This window comes from Rattus norvegicus, chromosome 11, assembly GCF_036323735.1.
Source record: "Rattus norvegicus strain BN/NHsdMcwi chromosome 11, GRCr8, whole genome shotgun sequence".
In the NCBI taxonomy this organism is placed as follows: Eukaryota; Metazoa; Chordata; class Mammalia; order Rodentia; family Muridae; genus Rattus; species Rattus norvegicus.
The window spans coordinates 42,172,995-42,198,230 of record NC_086029.1 but is presented as its reverse complement, the minus strand read 5'-3'; the positions used below and the strand labels follow the sequence as shown (position 1 = coordinate 42,198,230).

Genomic DNA, 25,236 nt, shown 5'->3' with positions numbered 1-25,236 from the left:
TGGATCGATCTGCATTCTTCTACATGTTGACCTCCAGTTGAACCAGCACCATTTGCTGAAAATGCTATCTTTTTTCCATTGGATGGTTTTGGCTCCTTTGTCAAAAATCAAGTGACCATATGTGTGTGGGTTCATTTCTGGGTCTTCAATTCTATTGCATTGGTCTATCTGTCTGTCTCGGTACCAATACCATGCAGTTTTTATCACTATTGCTCTGTAATACTGCTTGAGTTCAGGGATAGTGATTCCCCCTGAAGTCCTTTCATTGTTGAGGATAGCTTTAGCTATCCTGGGTTTTTTGTTATTCCAGATGAATTTGCAAATTGTTCTGTCTAACTCTTTGAAGAATTGGATTGGTATTTTGATGGGGATTGCATTGATCTGTAGATTGCTTTTGGTAAAATGGCCATTTTTACTATATTAATCCTGCCAATCCATGAGCATGGGAGATCTTTCCATCTTCTGAGGTCTTCTTCAATTTCCTTCTTCAGTGTCTTGAAGTTCTTATTGTACAGATCTTTTACTTGCTTGGTTAAAGTCACTCCGAGGTACTTTATATTATTTGGGTCTATTATGAAGGGTGTCGTTTCCCTAATTTCTTTCTCGGCTTGTTTCTCTTTTGTATAGAGGAAGGCAAATGATTTATTTGAGTTAATTTTATACCCAGCCACTTTGCTGAAGTTGTTTATCAGCTTTAGTAGTTCTCTGGTGGAACTTTTGGGATCACTTAAATATACTATCATATCATCTGCAAATAGTGATATTTTGACTTCTTCTTTTCCGATCTGTATCCCCTTGACATCCTTTTGTTGTCTGATTGCTCTGGCTAGAACTTCAAGAACTATATTGAATAAATAGGGAGAGAGTGGGCAGCCTTGTCTAGTCCCTGATTTTAGTGGGATTGCTTCAAGTTTCTCTCCATTTAGTTTAATGTTAGCAACTGGTTTGCTGTATATGGCTTTTACCATGTTCAGGTATGGGCCTTGGATTCCTATTCTTTCCAGGACTTTTATCATGAAGGGGTGTTGAATTTTGTCAAATGCTTTCTCAGCATCTAATGAAATGATCATGTGGTTCTGTTCTTTCAGTTTGTTTATATAATGGATCACGTTGATGGTTTTCCGTATATTAAACCATCCCTGCATGCCTGGGATGAAGCCTACTTGATCATGGTGGATGATTGTTTTGATGTGCTCTTGGATTCGGTTTGCCAGAATTTTGTTGAGTATTTTTGCGTCGATATTCATAAGGGAAATTGGTCTGAAGTTCTCTTTCTTTGTTGTGTCTTTGTGTGGTTTAGGTATAAGAGTAATTGTGGCTTCATAGAAGGTATTCGGTAGTGATCCATCTGTTTCAATTTTGTGGAATAGTTTGGATAATATTGGTATGAGGTCTTCTATGAAGGTTTGATAGAATTCTGCACTAAACCCGTCTGGACCTGGGCTCTTTTTGGTTGGGAGACCTTTAATGACTGCTTCTATTTCCTTAGGAGTTATGGGGTTGTTTAACTGGTTTATCTGTTCCTGATTTAACTTCGATACCTGGTATCTGTCTAGGAAATTGTCCATTTCCTGAAGATTTTCAAGTTTTGTTGAATATAGGTTTTTGTAGTAAGATCTGATGATTTTTTGAATTTCCTCTGAATCTGTTGTTATGTCTCCCTTTTCATTTCTGATTTTGTTAATTTGGACACACTCTCTGTGTCCTCTCGTTAGTCTGGCTAAGGGTTTATCCATCTTGTTGATTTTCTCAAAGAACCAACTTTTGGTTCTGTTGATTCTTTCTATGGTCCTTTTTGTTTCTACTTGGTTGATTTCAGCTCTGAGTTTGATTATTTCCTGCCTTCTACTCCTCCTGGGTGTATTTGCTTCTTTTTGTTCTAGATCTTTTAGGTGTGCTGTCAAGCTGCTGACATATGCTCTTTCCTGTTTCTTTCTGCAGGCACTCAGCGCTATGAGTTTTCCTCTTATCACAGCTTTCATTGTGTCCCATAAGTTTGGGTATGTTGTACCTTCATTTTCATTAAATTCTAAAAAGTTTTTAATTTCTTTCTTTATTTCTTCCTTGACCAGGTTATCATTGAGTAGAGCATTGTTCAATTTCCAAGTACATGTGGACATTCTTCCTTGATTGTTATTGAAGACCAGTTTTAGGCCGTGGTGGTCCGATAGCACGCATGGGATTATTTCTATCTTTCTGTACCTGTTGAGGCCCGATTTTGACCAATTATATGGTCAATTTTGGAGAAAGTACCATGAGGAGCTGAGAAGAAGGTATATGCTTTTGCTTTAGGATAGAATGTTCTATAAATATCCGTTAGGTCCATTTGGCTCATGACTTCTCTTAGTCTGTCTACATCTCTGTTTTATTTCTGTTTCCATGACCTGTCCATTGATGAGAGTGGGGTGTTGAAATCTCCCACTATTATTGTGTGAGGTCCAATGTGTGTTTTGAGCTTTAGTAAGGTTTCTTTTACGTATGTAGGTGCCCTTGTATTTGGGGCATAGATATTTAGGATTGAGAGTTCATCTTGGTGGATTTTTCCTTTGATGAATATGAAGTGTGCTTCCTTATCTTTTTTGATGACTTTTAGTTGAAAATTGATTTTATTTGATATTAGAATGGCTACTCCAGCTTGCTTCTTCTGACCATTTGCTTGGAAAGTTGTTTTCCAGCCTTTCACTCTGAGGTAGTGTCTGTCTTTGTCTCTGAGGTGTGTTTCCTGTAGGCAGCAGAATGCAGGGTCCTCGTTGCGTATCCAGTTTGTTAATCTATTTCTTTTTATTGGGGAGTTGAGGCCATTGATGTTGAGAGATATTAAGGAATAGTGGTTATTGCTTCCCGTTATATTCATATTTGGATGTGAGGTTATGTTTGTGTGCTTTCATTCTCTTTGTTTTGTTGCCAAGACGATTAGTTTCTTGCTTCTTCTAGGGTATAGCTTGCCTCCTTATGTTGGGCTTTACCATTTATTATCCTTTGTAGTGCTGGATTTGTAGAAAGATATTGTGTAAATTTGGTTTTGTCATGGAATATCTTGGTTTCTCCATCTATGTTAATTGAGAGTTTTGCAGGATACAGTAACCTGGGCTGGCATTTGTGTTCTCTTAGGGTCTGTATGACATCAGTCCAGGATCTTCTGGCCTTCATAGTTTCTGGCGAGAAGTCTGGTGTGATTCTGATAGGTCTGCCTTTATATGTTACTTGACCTTTTTCCCTTACTGCTTTTAATATTCTTTCTTTATTTTGTGCATTTGGTGTTTTGACTATTATGTGACGGGAGGTGTTTCTTTTCTGGTCCAATCTATTTGGAGTTCTGTAGGCATCTTGTATGCCTATGGGTATCTCTTTTTTTAGGTTAGGGAAGTTTTCTTCTATGATTTTGTTGAAGATATTTACTGGTCCTTTGAGCTGGGAGTCTTCACTCTCTTCTATGCCTATTATCCTTAGGTTTGATCTTCTCATTGAGTCCTGGATTTCCTGTATGTTTTGGACCAGTAGCTTTTTCCACTTTACATTATCTTTGACAGTTGAGTCAATGATTTCTATGGAATCTTCTGCTCCTGAGATTCTCTCTTCCATCTCTTGAATTCTGTTGGTGAGGCTTGTATCTACAGCTCCTTGTCTCTTCTTTTGGTTTTCTATATCCAGGGTTGTTTCCATGTGTTCTTTCTTGATTGCTTCTATTTCCATTTTTAATTCCTTCAACTGTTTGATTGTGTTTTCCTGGAATTCTTTCAGGGATTTTTGCGATTCCTCTCTGTAGGCTTCTACTTGTTTATTAATGTTTTCCTGTGTTTCCCTAAGTGTGTTCATGTCTTTCTTGAAGTCCTCCAGCATCATGATCAAATATGATTTTGAAACTAGATCTTGCTTTTCTGGTGTGTTTGGATATTACATGTTTGTTTTGGTGGGAGAATTGGGCTCCGGTGATGGCATGTAGTCTTGGTTTCTGTTGCTTGGGTTCCTGCGCTTGCCTCTCGCCATCAGATTATCTCTAGTGTTACTTTGTTCTGCTATTTCTGACAGTGGCTAGACTGTCCTATAAGCCTGTGTGTCAGGAGTGCTGTAGACCTGTTTTCCTCTCTTTCAGTCAGTTATGGGGACAGAGTGTTCTGCTTTCGGGTGTGTAGTTTTTCCTCTCTACAGGTCTTCAGCTGTTCCTGTGGGCCTGTGTCTTGAGTTCACCAGGCAGCTTTCTTGCAGCAGACAAGTTGGTCTTATCTGTGGTCCCGAGGCTCAAGTTTGCTCTCGGGGTGCTGCCCAAGCGCTCTCTGCGGAGGCAGCAACCAGGAAGACCTGTGCCGCCCCTTCCGGGAGCTTCAGTGCACCAGGGTTCCAGATGGCCTTTGGTGTTTTCCTCTGGCGTCCGAGATGTATGTACAGAGAGCAGTCTCTTCTGGTTTCCCAGGCTTGTCTGCCTCTCTGAAGGTTCAGCTCTCCCTCCCACGGGATTTGGGTGCAGAGAACTGTTTATTGGGTCTGTTTCCCTCAGGTTCCGGTGGTGTCTCAGGCAGGGGTCCTGCCGCTCCTGGGCCCTCCCCCACGGGAGCCCAGAGGCCTTATACAGTTTCCTCTTGGGCCAGGGATGTGGGCAGGGGTGGGCAGTGTTGGTGGTCTCTTCCGCTCTGCAGCCTCAGGAGTGCCCACCTGATCGGGCGGTGAGGTCTCTTTCCCACAGGGTCTGGGAGCAGAGAGCTGCTGCGGGCCCGGGATCCGCGGGGGTGGGACTTCCGGTAAACACAGAAGGTGCCCGGTCCTAGAGGAACTCTGCCTCTGTGTGTCCCGATCTCACCAGGCAGCTCTCTTGCAGCAGAGAAGTTGGTCTTACCTGTGGTCCCGAGGCTCAAGTTTGCTTGCGGGGTGCTGCCCAAGGGCTCTCTGCGGCGGCAGCAACCAGGAAGACCTCTCTTGGTCCCCTTTTAAAGAAGGAGTGAAGCATCCGCATTTTGGTCATCCTTCTTGAGTTTCACGTGTTCTGTGAATTTATGGTAATTCAAGCATTTGGGCAAATATCCACTTATCAATGAGTGCATACCATGTGTGTTTTTCTGTGATTGGGTTACCTCACACAGGGTCATATTTTCCAGTTCCATCCATTTGCCTATGAATTTCATAAAGTCATTGTTTTTGATAGCTGAGTAGTATTCCATTGCGTAGATGTACTACATTTTCTGTATCCATTCCTCTGTTGAAGGGCATCTGGGTTCTTTCCAGCTTCTGGCTATAATAAATAAGGCTGTTATGAATATAGTGGAGCATGTGTCTATGTTATATGTTGGGGCATCTTTTGGGTATATGCCCAAGAGAAGTATAGCTGGATCCTCAGGTAGTTCAATGTCAGATTTTCTGAGGAACCTCCAGACTGGTTGTACCAGTCTGCAATCCCATCAATAATGGAGGAGTGTTCCTCTTTCTCCACATCCTCACCAAGGATGCTTAATTGTTAATGTGATTCTGATATTTGATTTCCAAGCCATCAAATGATGACTCCTCTCAGAGATTCAAGCTATGATTGATTTGTCTAATGGACATGTTCTAATTGTACATGTGAAAATAAGGTATATTTTGAAACCATCTATCCATCCACCCATCCATCCATCCATTTGCCTGTTCAACCAACCAATCCACCATCCACCTAGCCATTTCTCAAATGAAGTTTGGCATAAGTCCTCAGAGTAGCATATTTACTATTGAGATGAATGTTTTGTTAGAACAAGTCTTTAGACCATGGATTTCTTAGAACTCTATTAATCTTTATTTTAGATGTTTTCACATTATTCCAAATAGCTGAAAATAGGTAAGAGAACTGTGATGTAATTGATTTCTGTGTTTGTAGCAGGACATTATTCCTCTTTCTAACCACACATGATTGGCTTCATTCTATGTTCCATTGTTCTAATTTCACACATCTATGTACTGGGATTAAGAAAGTCCCAGTGACATATTCACAGTATACAGATGTAGATTGGCAAAGTGGGAGGGACTTCCTGTTAGGGTGTGCTTCTTGGAAGTTTTGTTTCCTGTCTTCCTATGACAGAGAGTAAGCGCCCATTGCTCTCAAAAGAACTAAAAGGTAGTTTTAGTTTAGACAAGGTAGTTTAGTTTTAGACAAGGTATCTCACCTGTCTCAATCACCACCTTATCCTTAAAATATAACACACCATTTTCATATTTATATTGGCCCTTTAGTAAATATTATATGAATATTAAGTGAAAGTATTTTAAATCTCTGATAATGGTAATGATATTTTTCAAAAATCATTTAAGCCGGGAAACAATACTCTTGTATTTATTTTTGTGGCATCTGAGAGAAATGTCATGAAGGCTTGGAGTTTGAGCCCCAAACATCCCCTCTCACAATGCAGAGGTGATCACAGATGCCGTTTCTCCAGAGTCCACTGAGAGGCTGTAGCAGAAGCATTTCACTTCCTCAGCTCCTTCCGAGACATTCTCTTCACTGTCCTCAGAATTGAGAAACATCAAATAGAGAGTATTTTTCAGAACTTTCCTTCATAAATGTCAAAAATGATTTCCTGCCCTGCCTTAGGATGATGAGATGAGTAAGTGATCCAAAGTTGCTCAGTCCAGAGACAGCCGAGCAGCCAAAAAAGAGAAAAGGGAGGCTGCCTAGGTTACAGAAGGGCTTTCTTGGTTGCTCTGGTTTTTTGTTTCCTGTTATTGTTCATAATGCAATGAAACATATCCCTTTGCTAAAGAATTTTTCTATACCTACAAGGGTCCTAAAATCAGAATTTCAACAAAATCCATGTAGCACTTTCCACAATCCTTCTTCCATTGTATCCATTCAATGTCTTCTAACTGTGACACATGGCTGCATTTATTTGTGGGCTTGTGTGCTTTGGGATGGTTTCTAGTTTGAAATGTTTGCTTGGTAGACAGGCCTTGACATCTATTTCTGAAGTCTTGATAGAGAGTTTCCTGAAGCATGAGGATGCGCGATAAATCCCTGGGCACCCAAACATAGTTTGGAATTGCAGCAGCCGTATTTTTCTTGTTGTTGAGAAGACAGATAATTGGAGGATTGAGTTTGGAGTTTGGTTTGACTAGACACTTTGAAGACTCTACGGGAACTTCTCATTACAGGGACAAACCCCATAAAGCAGAATCTTTCATTGACTGGTAGTTAGTGGGGCTCAAACTTCTTTCATGAATAATGAGGATCTATTACTTTTAAAACTGAGAGCTGGAATATTAATGAGAATATTATTTTTCTTGATCTAAAGAATGTATGGTAGTCACAAGAAAAGGAGAGAAATGAATTGAGTGTGTCCTGTAGGACTATTAGTAATAGACAAAAAATGAAATTAACTGAAATGTAGGCCAATGGATAGGGGAATTAAAAATGTGGCATACGTACAAAAATGGAATACTATCCAGCAGTAAAAAGATAAAATACTATTGTTTCAACAACAGTGGTGGGGTTGTAGGATTGTGAAGTAGGCCATGCACAGAAAGACAAGGATGGCATGATGTCATTCACATGTGAAATCTGAAGGAGCTGATATCAGGGTTAGAATGGTGGTTAGCACAGATAGGGTGAATGTGGTGAGCAGGCAGGAATGGAGAAGCATTCACCAGTAGGTGGTAAGCTACTACTAGATAGGATAAATAAAGCAGAAAATGATTACATAGTAGGATGCTTGCAGATAATTTCGACATTTCAAAAGAAGAATTGTGAGTTTTATCTCTGCAAAGATGTGATACCCGTGTGTATGATATAGACCTGCTGGCTTTGATTTGAACATTTTACTATTTTGGTGTATATGTCCACCACAGGATACCCCATGGGATAGCTGTTATGCTTTAATTTTGAAAGGAGTGAAGAAGATATATTTCTCATCACCAGGTTCTGTTGAAGTTTTATGGGAATCTCAAGGGAGGAAGGATATCATTTCATGTGATAGCCATGGACTTAACTTTCGGATCAATCCTTTCCCCCTGGATAATGTGCTAAGGGGATATCTCTATCTTCCCCAAGACCTTCCCCCCAGGTGCTACTTGGAAGGGTACAGAGTTCAGGGTCACCATCCCAGCCGAGGGGATCTTTCTTGCAGGATACTACTATAGAAGATATTTAGCAAGGGGCTTCTTCTAACTTTTTAGTACAGCTTAGACTTTAGCACTTCTGGGATATTCTGTCGTCCTGTGTCTGGTCTGGTGATATTCTTCCTGGAGCCCAAAGATGCTGCTCGATCTAATGCAGTCTTTGCTTAGATGTTGGGTGACTCATCTGAGATCTGGACCTTACTCTAAGCATCTGGAATTCCCCAGAGTTTGCTTATAGGAACTGGGCTCTTATGTAAGACACGCTCAGCTTTAACACACTTGCCCATGTTTCTATCTCAAAGATGTGTCTATTTTTTGTGTGTCTCAAAAAGTACTCGGAGGGGATATGGGATATTTTACTTAAATATATTTATAGCACTTGTACTTTCAGTAACTTTCTCAAAAGAAAAATCCCATAAACCATAATAAACATAAAGATAATATTTGATATAGAATAATAAATGAAACATCTTTTTAAATTGATGAAAGATGTTTGTCCTAATATTTTGGATAATTATAGGGGGATTAATTTGATTTATATGTTAACATCAAAACAATAGATAATAAAATAAATACAATTTGATGAATATTTGAAGTAAAATTTATGGAAGAGTATGGCATATACTGGATCAGTTTAAAATTCACTAAAATATAATTTAAATATTAACACATACACTCATTACTCTCTTACTTTTAAATTTAAATTTTAGTTTTTGAGAATTTTATAAATGTGTACTGTATTTTCATCACTTTTGCCTCTCCCTCTTCTTCTTCTTCTCTTTCCCCCATGCCCTATCAAATTCATGACTCTTCTTTAATTAATTGCATACATGCACACACAAAAACATGTGCACACATACATCCTATATGAGGGCATTTCATGTGGCTTTTATGTACATGTGTCTTGAGCTGCCCACTTGAGATCAGATTACCTGTCAGAGGTTGCCTGGAGAGAAACCTGATTTTTCCTTTCTCAGCATCCATTGATAGCCCTCCATCAAGGGTAGGGCAGTTTTGCAGGTGTGGTCTCAAGACCAGCTGTATTAACATCAACTGGGAACTTTCTAGAAAGACAAATTCTTCAGTGTCTTTATTGTTCCCTGTTTTCTTTATCCAAAGATAGCCATATGTACTTCTAGTACTTCTAACATAAAGTATATTTATAATCAAGAGATTATAATTGCACCATGCCTGGGAAACATGGCTCAGAACAGGAGGCAAATTGGTTTATCAAAAGAATGTCCCATAATTTTAGTCTGTGACCTTGTTAGATTTTGGATGAGAAGAAAAGACACGTAACCTGTGTTTATATTGCTTCTTACAATCTCACTGTGCTTTCATCTACCCTGTGTTGTCATGTTGCTGTGCACTCAGGTGTGATCTAAGAGTACCACAAAAACCTCATGAATTAGACAAGCTAGTTACCCCTGATTTATACCTTTGCATGTAGGTGGCGGCAAGGTGCTGGAGGTCATAGGAGCTAAACAGAGCTCTCTGGTCCTCACTGTGGCCCTTTAGTGTACTGCATAAACTCAAGGTCAGGGATAGACCAGATGCATGCAAGTTTTGAACCTATTCTTGAGCATCTTTTGCTGCTCCTGAAGAGAATAAGAAATATTTTACAGCATTTACAATTTTTTATGGGTGCAGCGAACTTTATTGATGGTATTCAAGAGAGTAGGGAGGGTTCCCTACTCTCCTGTTATTATGGGGGTGTGGGATGTAAATGAGAGGGAGATGCTCAGTTGTGAGGGCTGAGTTGGGATGGGAACTCCTCAGCAGTATCCTTGCTTGGCTGGGGTGGGTGGGCCAGGGTTTCTTACTCCTTGGAGGCCATGTAGGCCGTGAGGTCCACCACCCTGTTACTGTAGTCATATTCATTGTCATACCAGGAAGTGAGCTGTACAAAGTTGTCATTGAGAGCAATGCCAGCCCCAGCATCAAAGGTGGAAGAGTGGGAGTTGCTGTTGAAGTCACAGGAGACAACCTGGTCCTCAGTGTAACCCAGGATGCCCTTTAGTGGGCCCTCAGATGCCTGCTTCACCACCTTCTTGATGTCATTATACTTGGCAGGTTTCTCCAGGTGCCATGTCAGATCCACAACAGATACATTGGGGGTAGAAACATGGAAGGCCATGCCAGTGAGCTTCCTGCTCAGCTCTGGGATGACCTTGCCCACAGCCTTGGCAGCACCAGTGGATGTAGAGATGATGTTCTGGGCTGCCCCACTGTCATCACATCACAGCTTTCCAGAGGGGCCATCCATAGTCTTCTGAGTGGTAGTGATGGCGTAGACAGTGGTCATGAGCCCTTCCATGATGTCAAAGTTGTCATGGCTGACCTTGGGCAGTTGGTGGTACAGGATGCATTGCTGCCAATCTTGAGCGAGTTGTCATATTTCTTGTGGTTCACACCCATCACAAACATGGGGGCATTGGTCGGCTAAAGGGGTAGAGATGATGACCCTTTTGGCCCCACCCTTCAAGTGAGCTCCAGCCTTCTCCATGGCGGTGAAGATGCTGGTAGACTCCACAACATACTCTGCACCAGCATCACTCCATTTGATGTTAGCGGGATCTCGCTCCTGGAAGATGGTGATGGCTTCCCGTTGATGACAAGCTTCCCATTCTCAACCTTGACGGTGCCATTGAATTTGCCATGGGTAGAGTCATACTGGAACATGTAGACCATGTAGTTGAGGTCAATGAAGGGGTCATTGATGGCAACAATTTCCACTTTGCCAGATGCAGAGGAGAAGGCAGCCCTGGTAACTAGGCGCCCAATATGGCCAAATCCCTTCACACAGACACGCACCATCTTTTCTGTGGGATGAGGCCGGCACTACATGAGAAGATGCAGCTGTCTCTGGAGCAGGGAGGAGCTGCATTTACAATTTTTAAGGCCTATATTTTGTCCCTCTATATAGTATTAGATTTAGCTCACAGGTATCCCTTTTTGGGTTCAAATCCCTGTAGTATTTAAACACGACAAACCTGGAAAATAACACACCCAAGACTATCTCTTTTTCATCAATTGCTTTCTTAATTTATGAAATTGTAACTTGACTATAACATTTTCCCCTTCTCCTTTCTCTCTCCATACCTTCCCATATACTTCTTCAAAGTATCAAATGCTACTACATGAAGATATACATGCACACACATAATATTTTAAAATATGACCTGTTTAGTGTGTATGATGCTACCTGTGTGTTTGTTTTCAGGGCTTACCATTTATTAATTCTTTCAAAATACACACCAAGTTCCATATCGTCTTCTACTGTGCATCTCTGAAAATGGTGTATTTTTAAGGAATTAAGTAAAAATTGAAGAGCTATTTATGTACTTGTTTTATTCATTTTAATCTGGATCTTGATGCTGTAACGCATTCTTTTCCTATGTAAATAAACTCCTTGGATCTAAAATGTGGGTAACAACATCCCACATTTCCACAAATGACTGAAAATCAGCAAATTTAGTGAATTATACATATGCAATATGGAACGTGTTTACTGACCTAGATTCTCTAGGTCTGTGTTTAAAGGTTGATTGTTTAAAGGTTGATTGGTTGTTGGCTGGTGGACAGTCAAATACTGACTAAAACAGGAAGGAGCAAGAGAGAGCCCTCAAACCTGTGAAAGGGTCCTTTCTTTAGTTTCTCATGATCTTGTTTAAGATCAATGACAAATTACTAAATGCTGAGTTTAAAACACGATTTATAATTTCATTACAAAGGAGAAACACTAAAGGAACTAAAAATGAATTGAGAAGTTAGTGAAAATATTGGCCCTACTCAGTAAGCAACTAAACACTCACAAATACAAAACACAGTTGTTCATGCTTGATTAATACATAATGATCCCCAAACAGTACATACTTATAACTGTCTAGTACCTTGTTCTTTAAAGCTTTTATTGATTTTTATGTGTTTCACATAATACAACCCTAATCCCACTCATCTCCCCATCCCTTCGTATCCACTCTCTGCCCTAGTGACCTCCCTCCCAAAATAAAGAAATAAATAAGTAAACAAATAAATAAACAAAGCAAATAAAATATATATAAGAAAGATTTCATTGTGGAAGTTGTAGTATGTCACAGCATGTCCCACAACATACCCTTTTGTCTATATCTTTAGCCGCAAATGTTCATTGCAATGAGTTATTGGTCTGGTTTTAAGGCCGCTGGCTTTTGCTGCACATCAACACTGGATCCTTACTGAGTCTTCTCTTGGATATCCTATTGTCACCCTGAGTCATGTTGGTCCTGTAGCTTCCGATCTGTAGTACTGGCCCTTCATGCACTCCAGCATTTCATAGATGAGGTTGATGTTGGGGTAGGCTAACTTAAACCCTGAATCTGGACACCAGCTCTTCCCCACACAAACCACCAGGGTGAGTGCTCCAGCAGTGCTGTGACTCACCTAAGGCCACAGCAGGCAAGGGGCGGGGTCAATTCTCTTGCTCTCATGTCCATGGGGCAGGCTCACCTTCACTCGTACCAGCAGAGCTAGCTCTCATGTGTTGCTCAGTTGAGGTATAGTGCCAGTTTTCCCAAATGCTACAGCTGGTGAGAGGTGGGGTCGGTTCTCCTGCTCTTGGGACCATGGGAATCTCCTGAATCCCACAGGTGGTGGTAGTGAGGGAGAGAATCACCTCCATACTCAGCCATCTCACTACAGATGGGTGACTGAGTCAGCTCTCCTGTGCTCACCCCCTCAGGGAAGCTTGCCCATGTCCAAAACACCAGGGGCTGCTCTACTGTGCTACCCAGGTTAGGTGCAGGGCCTGTTCTCCCTAGGGTTGCAGCCAGTGAGGGTGGGGCCTCTCTATACAGTATAGATATTAATGTGGTCTCAGGTGATTGCCCAGACCGGGGATGTCTGTACGGCCTTTGGTGATAATGTGATCCACTGACAATGATGCAGACTTCTGATGCTGCGTACCAGTGGACCCAGACACGGCCCTCAGCAGCATCAAGGGCTGAGATATCACCATAGCTCCAGGTGGCAGGGCAGGATGCTCACAACAGGCTATCCCTCTCTCCCCTCACATCTCCCGTTCCACCACTTTTTATGATGCTCTGCTCCTCTTTCTCTCCCGTCTTCCCACCACATCCTTGCACATCCTAGTGGCACCCACTGTGGGGGCGGGGCATGCCGCTGGCTGTCCTCTGGGTGTCTTAAGTTCTCAGCACCCTCATGGTGGCTCTTCTAACCTCCTTCAGCACCAGGCAAACATGGAAACGTGGCTTACATACAGAAGACGAGAAAGCAGAAGTCAAAGACTAGGAGTACAAAGGAGCCTGGTGAGAGGAGAATCAAGTGGGAAGATAGTGGATGCGCAGGGCTGGGCAATATGGCTTCTATACTTGCTTGAACATGACCTACGTAACCCTGCCTCCATTTTAACATAAGAATATGAAAGCGTTTTATGATTTAAGAAGCCATTCTAAAAAAAATTCTTAGGAGAAATCTCTTTGCAAATATTCAACCTCAGGTAACGCACTGCTCAGACCTCTTCTTGGATGCTCCAAATACGTTAGAAATCTGATCAATGGTAGATAATGCAGTACGACTATTCTGGCTACTTTAGAAGGCTGGTTTCTGGTAGTTAAATTGGGGTTTACTTTAACAGAGAGCTTGATGTCATTCCCAATGGCCTTTCATTATAGGAACTAAACCCATTAAGAGGCAGACAAGTTATTTTTTTTTTTTTATAAAGAGCGTCGAGGAGGCCAAGCACCAACCTTGCTGTTTGCCTCAGTCATCTCTAGTGAGGACGGGAAAGACTCTGGATAGACAGTGTGAACCATTCTCAAGAAAGGTGGCCTCTTAATAAAAGTTAAGCTCATAGGGATTGTTCTTTGGTTTCTTCAAGTGAGTGGGTCTGTTCCAGAACCTTCTGAAACAGTGGTGAAGTTCTGAGCTGCAGGGAGGGCTGACCCTGACTCTAACAGCATCCTCTTCCCCATAGTCTGTGGATTTAGCCATGGCTAGAGTGGCTTCCAGCTACTTGGCTGCAGAACATTTTTGATGTTCAGTTTATATTAACCCCCTGAATATGTGAACTGTAATCTCAGGAATAAAACTTGAAGCAATAGTTTGCTGAGAAATTTCCAGAAGATAAGATATAAACATAAACATATATTCCATATTTTCATTATGTTGACCCAAGAATGGAGTTGTCATAAATATTGTATGCTGTGTATTTATTCATGTTTTGAGTCAGGATCTAACTCTGAAACCTAGAAACTCACTGTTTCTCATCTGGCTTCCCGTTTGTTTCAGTCCTGCTCTCGCTCAGCTTCTCCAGTGCGGACATTACAGACTTGAGCCACCTTGCTTGTGTACCAAGCTTTCATGCCAGTTACAATTTTTCTTGGTAAAACGCACTGTGCCTTATTTTAAACGATTCCCCATGTGTTTGACTCCCACTGTCTTTCTCAGACCTCTGGGCGTTTCCCAGTGATGCTTCATTTCTGATAAACGTGTTTAACTTGCCTTTGTGTATGTAATTTCACTTTTGTTCCCCTGGTTCCTTCTCTTGGGAGACATTTCCCTACTGCAGTTGGCTGTGAGGTAATGGCATGCTGCTCTCTCCTTCTATTAAATGGATATTGATTAAAAGAGGGAGTAAACAGACCAAGTAGGTTTGCAAGGGATGCTTCTCCCCCTGTTCTTATTTATGCTACTCCCTGGAGTAAGACACTCTGGGGTTAAAATTAGCTCCAACCTAAACTGTGCTTATGAGCCTCGATCAAGAGACATATTTGGAGGATATTTTTCAGTTTCTCATTGTCTTTATTTTGGGTCAGTATTTACAGTGAAAATTAGAATTGGTTAATAGAAGCTGTGATTAAATTTCTGACGCTATTCACATTGCCCTTCTGGGCAATCCCCATGAATCCGGAAGAACTAAGGCTATGTGATCTAAGCCCCAGAAAAAAGACTGTTGTGTGGTCTCCCTTGTATGTGGCAGGAGAAACAATTGAGTTCTAGGAGGCAGAATAAAAGGACAGCCAGCAGGAGGAAATGGGAAACTGAGTCAAAGGGCACAAAGTTAACGTGGGTACGATAAAGGATCCTCGAGATTTGGCCTGCAACAGGAAAGCTATGGCTAATAATATTGTATTCTTCGCTGAAATAGTTACTGCGTGAGATTGTCAGTGCTCTCACTGTATAACGTCACAGCAGATAACAGTGGATGGTGGTGGATATACCCAGTGACTGCAATGGAACAATCTCCCATAATGGATGCTAACACCAATATTCTGTACCTGTTAAGGGCAAACTAAACCCAAAACGTTTAAAGTGAAAGCTTTCTCTGACCATTGCAGCCTGTCTTTGTTTATACAGCCAAGGTTTTTGAGTTTTCTGTGAATTCAGTAGCTAAACCAACAAAGGAGAAGCAGTGAGTGCGAGACCAACTGCAATGGTTTCGGGTAGTATTTACGTACCGCAGCGAGCTAGGGAAAGGTTATTTTTTTGACTGTTCTCACTGGACTATGGAAGGAAGATGAAACATACATTTTAAAATCCTTTAATCATAAAAGCTTAATAACCATGACTTTTTAAAAAAAATTAGTGCTGGGGGGTCTAACCCAGGGCTTCGAGATTGGCAGGCAGGAGCTCCACTACTTCTATAGTGAAAATTGTATTTTGCTAGAGTGAGTCACACTGAACTTTCCAGTGTACTTCTGAATCTTTGAAAATGACATCTTAAAAGTAAACATAAAAGACAAATGGCAAAGGAATTCACTCCAACCTTAGCTAGGCAGGAAGACCCAGAATTAAAGGTTTCTCCACTGCGACCCACTTTGGGTTCCCTCGGACTTCACCAGATCACCCGTCCCAGTGAAACTGCTACGTTTAAAAAAAAAGTATTCCCACCATCATTATTTATTTTCCTCGTTTCATTATTCTTTGTGTCTATTTAAACACAGAGCACATGCGTAGCTAGATAGCTAGAAGAATGCTCTACAAAGCCCACGCTCCCTGAAAAATGTTACACTGCCCGAGGGTAGACTCCGAGCCGGCTCAGTAAACCGTACACGGAGACTCCCTGGCAAGCTAAAACGTGCGTGACAATGAACGTAGTGAAGTTGCACAGCCAAGCACTTTATAAAGTGTGTGTGGATTTGTTTAGTCACCTTAGCAAACAGTACGCAAAACGACTCTGCCATCTCCCCAAGTCTCTTAAGCTATACGTTTTCAGTATAGCTTTCTCCTTGTACTCAGTCTGGCCACTGTGGAAAAATTCTTCCTGACGATGGTTGTCTTTCCTTCTGAGAAGACGATATATATAGAAGCCCATGCTATCCAAGTATGTGAAATCCCTCTCTTGACTTTATACATTTGGCTAAATGTGAATCTGTCTTTGAAGTAGAACAGGCTAAGAACCGGGTTCGTTCCAAAGTATGATGCAGAGAAAAACTTTCCTTTTCTTAAAAACAAAAAGTTTTATTTATTTAATGTATATGTATACACTGTTGTTCTCTTCAGACACACCAGAAGAGGGCATCAGATCCCATAAAAGATGGTTGTGAGCCACCTTGTGGTTGCTGGGACTTGAACTCAGGACCTCTGGAAGAGCAGTCAGTGCTCTTAACCACTGAGCCATCTCTCCAGTCCAGACTTATTTATTTATTTTATGTATGTGACACATAATTCCTTGGACATTTTTCTTTAAGGAAAGTGGGAGTTTGGAATCTGCAATTTCTAAAAGTATATTAATATTTACACATATAAACACATGGTGTTATTTTCACCAGCATTTAGATCCTGTGTTTTAGAAATCTGACCTTGCAGAAAGATTCAATGTCCGTTTTTACAGATGCATGTTGGGGGTTCTGCTTTCACAGATTCCAGTTCAGTAGTTTGGAATGAGCTGACTTATCTGTATTTTTAACAAGTACCAAGCGATTCCCAGATGGGCAGTATCAGAATCACCTTCTGAAAAACATGGATCTAGGTAAAAAATGAACCAGGCATGCTTAACACATTTTCTCCAGCATTGCTAAATTGAATGGCCACCCCAAACCTTAGACGAGAAAACAGATTTTCATAGGCAACTTAAAAAAATTATTCAGAAACCATGAAAGTTAGCAGTAGAGGGAGAGATTCTGGTGTAGCCAGGGAAATGATGAAGAAATACTGACTTGGGAAAATAGTCCAGAAATCAAACCAGTTAGCCACTAGGAAGGAATCAGCAATGTGGTGTGCATAATTAAATAAGAACCTGGTATAAATAGTGTTAATAGAACAACACATCTGAAAGGTCACATTTGTTCCTCCCACCATTCTTGCATGTCCAAACTTTATCAGAACTCCGCTTCTGTCTTGTCATCTGCATTTTACTCAGAATTTAGGAAGTTGAGGGAGAGAAACACAGGAGAAATTACAAAGGGGAAGGAATTGAGTCCTACTATACAATACTAAATGGGATTGTAGTTTACTTCTATGGAAACCTAGACACATTCCCTTTTATTTTGTCTGCCACTGAGTACAGAGATAGGACAGAGAACAAGGAAAGTTAGGGAGAACAGAAGTGCTAGTCACTATTTAGGAATAAGTATGTTACAGAGAAATAATATCAAAAATGTAAGAATTAAAAATGTTTACCACATCGTAATTATTTTGAAACTCTCCTGCACAATACATTATTCAAAAACATAATTTTAGGTAGCTGTATAATATTATCCCACATAAATATGATCTATGTATTAGATATTGGTTTTTACATACTTAGGATGTTTTCAACTACTAACCATTCAAAATTAATTTTAATGAATCGTAAATCACTGAATAGCCAGCTCTTATATTTCATTATTTACTTGGTTTCCATTCAAATGATAGTCAAGATGCTAAATCAAAGTTCAGAAATACTTTAACAATATTTTTAAGGCTCAAAATGTATACGATCCTATAATATCAACTCTACAATAAAAATAAATCCCCTCAGAATCCCTGGAGATAATGTTTCATAAATCTCCACCGACGAGACATATTCTACTACATATATCTCTCACTACGATTACCTTTTATAGTTATTAGTTATTTTGAAAAGTGATCAAAATCTAAAATAAAAGACTCGGTTAGTGACCTGTGTAAAGAAGCTAACACCAAATGTTTCCCTGCTTTTCCACTCAGTAACAATGACTTGCATGCATTTCAGTTTTTCATAGCCTCCTTGTCATTGCAATAATTACTTGTTTTCTCAGTTTTTTTTTTCTTTTTTTTTTTCGGAGCTGGGGACCGAACCCAGGGCCTTGCGCTTGCTAGGCAAGTGCTCTACCGCTGAGCTAAATCCCCAAAACTGTTTTTTTTTTTTTTTTATTAACTTGAGTATTTCTTATATACATTTCGAGTGTTATTCCCTTTCCTGGTTTCCGGGCAAAAATCCCCTTCCCCCCTCCCCTTCCTTATGGGTATTCCCCTCCCAACCCTCCCCCCATTGCCGTCCTCCCCCCAACAGTCTAGTTCACTGGGGGTTCAGTCTTAGCAGGACCCAGGGCTTCCCCTTCCACTGGTGCTCTTACTAGGATATTCATTGCTACCTATGAGGTCAGAGTCCAGGGTCAGTCCATGTATAGTCTTTAGGTAGCGGCTTAGTCCTGGAAGCTCTGGTTGCTTGGCATTGTTGTACATATGGGGTCTCGAGCCCCTTCAAGCTCTTCCAGTTCTTTCTCTGATTCCTTCAACGGGGGTTCTATTCTCAGTTCAGTGGTTTGCTGCTGGCATTTGCCTCTGTATTTGCTGTATTCTGGCTGTGTCTCTCAGGAGCGATCTACATCCGGCTCCTGTCGGTCTGCACTTCTTTGCTTCATCCATCTTGTCTAATTGGGTGGCTGTATATGTATGGGCCACATGTGGGGCAGGCTCTGAATGGGTGTTCCTTCAGTCTCTGTTTTAATCTTTGCCTCTCTCTTCCCTGCCAAGGGTATTCTTGTTCCCCTTTTAAAGAAGGAGTGAAGCATTCACATTTTGATCATCCGTCTTGAGTTTCATTTGTTCTAGGCATCTAGGGTAATTCAAGCATTTGGGCTAATAGCCACTTATCAATGAATGCATACCATGTATGTCTTTCTGTGATTGGGTTAGCTCACTCAGAATAATATTTTCCAGTTCCAACCGTTTGCATACGAATTTCATAAAGCTGTTGTTTTTGATAGCTGAGTAATATTCCATTGTGTAGATGTACCACATTTTCTGTATCCATTCCTCTGTTGAAGGGCATCTGGGTTCTTTCCAGCTTCTGGCTATTATAAATAAGGCTGCAATGAACATAGTGGAGCACGTGTCTTTTTTATATGTTGGGGCATCTTTTGGGTATATGCCCAAAAGAGGTATAGCTGGATCATCAGGCAGTTCAATGTCCAATTTTCTGAGGAACCTCCAGACTGATTTCCAGAATGGTTGTACCAGTCTGCAATCCCACCAACAATGGAGGAGTGTTCCTCTTTCTCCGCATCCTCGCCAGCATCTGCTGTCAGAGTTTTTGATCTTAGCCATTCTCACTGGTGTGAGGTGAAATCTCAGGGTTGTTTTGATTTGCATTTCCCTTATGACTAAAGATGTTGAACATTTCTTTAGGTGTTTCTCAGCCATTTGGCATTCCTCAGCTGTGAATTCTTTGTTTAGCTCTGAACCCCATTTTTTAATAGGGTTATTTGTCTCCCCGCGGTCTAACTTCTTGAGTTCTTTGTATATTTTGGATATAAGGCCTCTATCTGTTGTAGGATTGGTAAAGATCTTTTCCCAATCTGTTGGTTGCCGTTTTGTCCTAACCACAGTGTCCTTTGCCTTACAGAAGCTTTGCAGTTTTATGAGATCCCATTTGTCGATTCTTGATCTTAGAGCATAAGCCATTGGTGTTTTGTTCAGGAAATTTTTTCCAGTGCCCATGTGTTCCAGATGCCTCCCTAGTTTTTCTTCTATTAGTTTGAGTGTGTCTGGTTTGATGTGGAGGTCCTTGATCCACTTGGACTTAAGCTTTGTACAGGGTGATAAGCATGGATCGATCTGCATTCTTCTACATATTGACCTCCAGTTGAACCAGCACCATTTGCTGAAAATGCTATCTTTTTTCCATTGGATGGTTTTGGCTTCTTTGTCAAAAATCAAGTGACCATAGGTGTGTGGGTTCATTTCTGGGTCTTCAATTCTATTGCATTGGTCTATCTGTCTGTCTCGGTACCAATACCATGCAGTTTTTATCACTATTGCTCTGTAATACTGCTTGAGTTCAGGGATAGTGATTCTCCCTGAAGTCCTTTTATTGTTGAGGATAGTTTTAGCTATCCTGGGTTTTTTGTTATTCCAGATGAATTTGCAAATTGTTCTGTCTAACTCTTTGAAGAATTGGATTGGTATTTTGATGGGGATTGCATTGAATCTGTAGATCGTTTTGGTAAAATGGCCATTTTTACTATATTGATCCTGCCAATCCATGAGCATGGGAGATCTTTCCATCTTCTAAGGTCTTCTTCAATTTCTTTCTTCAGTGTCTTGAAGTTCTTATTGTACAGATCTTTTACTTGCTTGGTTAAAGTCACACCGAGGTACTTTATATTATTTGGGTCTATTATGAAGGGTGTCGTTTCCCTAATTTCTCGGCTTGTTTCTCTTTTGTGTAGAGGAAGGCTACTGATTTATTTGAGTTAATTTTATACCCAGCCACTTTGCTGAAGTTGTTTATCAGCTTTAGTAGTTCTCTGGTGGAACTTTTGGGATCACTTAAATAAACTATCATATCATCTGCAAATAGTGATATTTTGACTTCTTCTTTTCTGATCTGTATCCCCTTGACCTCCTTTTGTTGTCTGATTGCTCTGGCTAGAACTTCAAGGAATATATTGAATAAGTAGGGAGAGAGTGGGCAGCCTTGTTTAGTCCCTGATTTTAGTGGGATTGCTTCAAGTTTCTCTCCATTTAGTTTAATGTTAGCAACTGGTTTGCTGTATATGGCTTTTACTATGTTTAGGTATGGGCCTTGAATTCCTATTCTTTCCAGGACTTTTATCATGAAGGGGTGTTGAATTTTGTCAAATGCTTTCTCAGCATCTAATGAAATGATCATGTGGTTTTGTTCTTTCAGTTTGTTTATATAATGGATCACGTTGATGGTTTTCTGTATGTTAAACCATCCTTGCATGCCTGGGATGAAGCCTACTTGATCATGGTGGATGATTGTTTTGATGTGCTCTTGGATTTGGTTTGCCAGAATTTTATTGAGTATTTTTGCGTGGATATTCATAAGGGAAATTGGTCTGAAGTTCTCTTTCTTTGTTGGGTCTTTGTGTGGTTTAGGTATAAGAGTAATTGTGGCTTCATAGAAGGAATTCGGTAGTGCTCCATCTGTTTCAATTTTGTGGAATAGTTTGGATAATATTGGTATGAGGTCTTCTATGAAGGTCTGATAGAATTCTGCACTAACCCCGTCTGGACCTGGGCTCTTTTTGGTTGGGAGACCTTTAATGACTGCTTCTATTTCCTTAGGAGTTATGGGGTTGTTTAACTGGTTTATCTGTTCCTGATTTAACTTCGGTACCTGATATCTGTCTAGGAAATTGTCCATTTCCTGAAGATTTTCAAGTTTTGTTGAATATAGGTTTTTATAGTAAGATCTGATGATTTTTTGAATTTCCTCTGAATCTGTAGTTATGTCTCCCTTTTCATTTCTGATTTTATTAATTTGGACACACTCTCTGTGTCCTCTCGTTAGTCTGGCTAAGGGTTTATCTATCTTGTTGATTTTCTCAAAGAACCGACTTTTGGTTCTGTTGATTCTTTCCATGGTCCTTTTTGTTTCTACTTGGTTGATTTCAGGTCTGAGTTTGGTTATTTCCTGCCTTCTACTCCTCCTGGGTGTATTTGCTTCTTTTTGTTCTAGAGCTTTTAGGTGTGCTGTCAAGCTGCTGACATATGCTCTTTCCTGTTTCTTTCTGCAAGCACTCAGCGCTATGAATTTTCCTCTTAGCACAGCTTTCATTGTGTCCCATAAGTTTGGGTATGTTGTACCTTCATTTTCATTAAATTCTAAAAAGTCTTTAATTTCTTTCTTTATTTCTTCCTTGACCAGGTTATCATTGAGTAGAGCATTGTTCAATTTTCACGTATATGTGGGCATTCTTCCCTTATTGTTATTGAAGACCAGTTTTAGGCCGTGGTGGTCCGATAGCACGCATGGGATTATTTCTATCTTTCTGTACCTGTTGAGGCCCGTTTTTTGACCAATTATATGGTCAATTTTGGAGAAAGTACCATGAGGAGCTGAGAAGAAGGTATATCCTTTTGCTTTAGGATAGAGTGTTCTATAAATATCCGTTAAGTCCATTTGGCTCATGACTTCTCTTAGTCCGTCTACGTCTCTGTTTAATTTCTGTTTCCATGATCTGTCCATTGATGAGAGTGGGGTGTTGAAATCTCCCACTATTATTGTATGAGGTGCAATGTGTGTTTTGAGCTTTAGTAAGGTTTCTTTTACGTATGTAGGTGCCCTTGTATTTGGGGCATAGATATTTAGGATTGAGAGTTCATCTTGGTGGATTTTTCCTTTGATGAATATGAAGTGTCCTTCCTTATCTTTTTTGATGACTTTTAGTTGAAAATTGATTTTATCTGATATTAGAATGGCAACTCCAGCTTGCTTCTTCCGACCATTTGCTTGGAAAGTTGTTTTCCAGCCTTTCACTCTGAGGTAGTGTCTGTCTTTGTCCCTGAGGTGTGTTTCCTGTAGGCAGCAGAATGCAGGGTCCTCATTGCATATCCAGTTTGTTAATCTATGTCTTTTTATTGGGGAGTTGAAGCCATTGATGTTGAGAGATATTAAGGAATAGTGATTATTGCTTCCTGTCGTATTCATATTTGGATGTGAGGTTATGTTTGTGTGCTTTTCTTCTCTTTGTTTTGTTGCCAAGAGGATTAGTTTCTTGCTTCTTCTAGGGTATAGCTTGCCCCCTTATGTTGGGCTTTACCATTTATTATCCTTTGTAGTGCTGGATTTGTAGAAAGATATTGTGTAAATTTGTTTTTGTCATGGAATATCTTGCTTTCTCCATCTATGTTAATTGAGCGTTTTGCAGGATACAGTAACCTGGGCTGGCATTTGTGTTCTCTTAGGATCTGTATGACATCTGTCCAGGATCTTCTGGCCTTCATAGTTTCTGGCGAAAAGTCTGGTGTGATTCAGATAGGTCTGCCTTTATATGTTACTTGACCTTTTTCCCTTACTGCTTTTAATATTCTTTCTTTATTTTGTGCGTTTGGTGTTTTGACTATTATGTGATGGGAGGTGTTTCTTTTCTGGTCCAATCTATTTGGAGTTCTGTAGGCATCTTGTATGCCTATGGGTATCTCTTTTTTTAGGTTAGGGAAGTTTTCTTCTATGATTTTGTTGAAGATATTTACTGGTCCTTTGTGCTGGGAGTCTTCACTCTCTTCTATGCCTATTATCCTTAGGTTTGATCTTCTCATTGAGTCCTGGATTTCCTGTATGTTTTGGACCAGTAGCTTTTTCCACTTTACATTATCTTTGACAGTTGTGTCAATGATTTCTATGGAATCTTCTGCTCCTGAGATCCTCTCTTCCATCTCCTGTATTCTGTTGGTGAAGCTTGTATCTACAGCTCCTTGTCTCTTCTTTTGGTTTTCTATATCCAGGGTTGTTTCCATGTGTTCTTTCTTGATTGCTTCTATTTCCATTTTTAATTCCTTCAACTGTTTGATTGTGTTTTCCTGGAATTCTTTCAGGGATTTTTGTGACTCCTCTCTATGGGCTTCTACTTGTTTATTTATGATTTCGTGGAATTCTTTCAGGGATTTTTGTGACTCCTCTCTATGGGCTTCTACTTGTTTAATTATGTTTTCCTGGAATTCTTTCAGGCATTTTTGTGATTCCTCTCTGTAGGCTTCTACTTGTTCTCTAAGGGAGTTCTTCACGTCTTTCTTGAAATCCTCCAGCATCATGATCAAATATGATTTTGAAACTAGATCTTGCTTTTCTGGTGTGTTTGGATATTCCATGTTTGTTTTGGTGGGAGAATTGGGCTCCGATGGTGCCATGTAGTCTTGGTTTCTGTTGCTTGGGTTCCTGCGCTTGCCTCTCGCCATCAGATTATCTCTAGTGTTACTTTATTCTGCTCTTTCTGACAGTGGCTAGACTGCCCTATAAGCCTGTGTGTCAGGAGTGCTGTAGACCTGTTTTCCTGTTTTCTTTCAGCCTGTTATCATGACAGATTGTTCTGCTTTCGGGCGTGTAGTTTTCCCTCTCTACAGGTCTTCAGCTGTTCCTGTGGGCCTGTGTCTTGAGTTCACCAGACACGTCACTTGCAGCAGAAAAGTTGGTCTTACCTGTGGTCCAGAGGCTCAAGTTTGCTCTCGGGGTGCTGCCCAAGAGCTCTCCGTGGCAGCAGCAACCAGGAAGATCTGTGCCGCCGTTTCCGGGAGCTTCAGTGCACCAGGGTTCCAGATGGGGTTTGGTGTTTTCCTCTGGCGTCCGAGATGTGTGTGCAAAGTGCAGTCTCTTCTGGTTTCCCAGGCGTGTCTGCCTCTCTGAGGGTTTAGCTCTCCCTCCCATGGGATTTGGGTGCAGAGAACTGTTTATCCGGTCTGTTTCCTTCAGGTTCCGGCGGTGTCTCAGAGGCAGCGGTCCTGCCGCTCCTGGGCCCTCCCCCACGGGAGCCCAGAGGCCTTATACAGTTTCCTCTTGGGCCAGGGATGTGGGCAGGGGTGGGCAGTGTTGGTGGTCTCTTCCGCTCTGCAGCCTCAGGAGTGCCCACCTGACCAGGCAGTCGGGTCTCTCTCCCATGGTGTCTGGGAGCAGAGAGCTGCTGCGGGCCGGGATCCCGTTTTCTCAGTTTTATACATGATTTTTTGACTTACTGTTATGCAAGATGAAGGCCTTCAGCTTGATAGAGTTGACTGCTTTTCTTGGCTAAAAATAATCCCTCCACTCTCTTGCTTCATTTTCTTCTGACTTTTGCATTTGATTTTGAGAAAGATGTGTTACCATGAAACTCAAGAAGGATGACCAAAATGCAGATGCTTCACTCCTTTTTTAAAAGGGGAACAAGAATACCCTTGGGAGGGAATAAGGAGGCAAAGTTTAGAACAGAGGCTGAAGGAACGCCCATTCAGAGCCTGTACCACATGTGGCCCATACATATA

The 25,236-nt window shown here is 40.9% G+C and overlaps 1 protein-coding gene across 2 annotated transcripts in view; it reads left to right on the top strand.

Annotated features, from left to right (window-relative positions):
- Positions 1 to 25,236, top strand: part of LOC108352304 (uncharacterized) — a 300,039-nt gene that overhangs the window by 228,563 nt on the left and 46,240 nt on the right. The window lies entirely within an intron of this gene.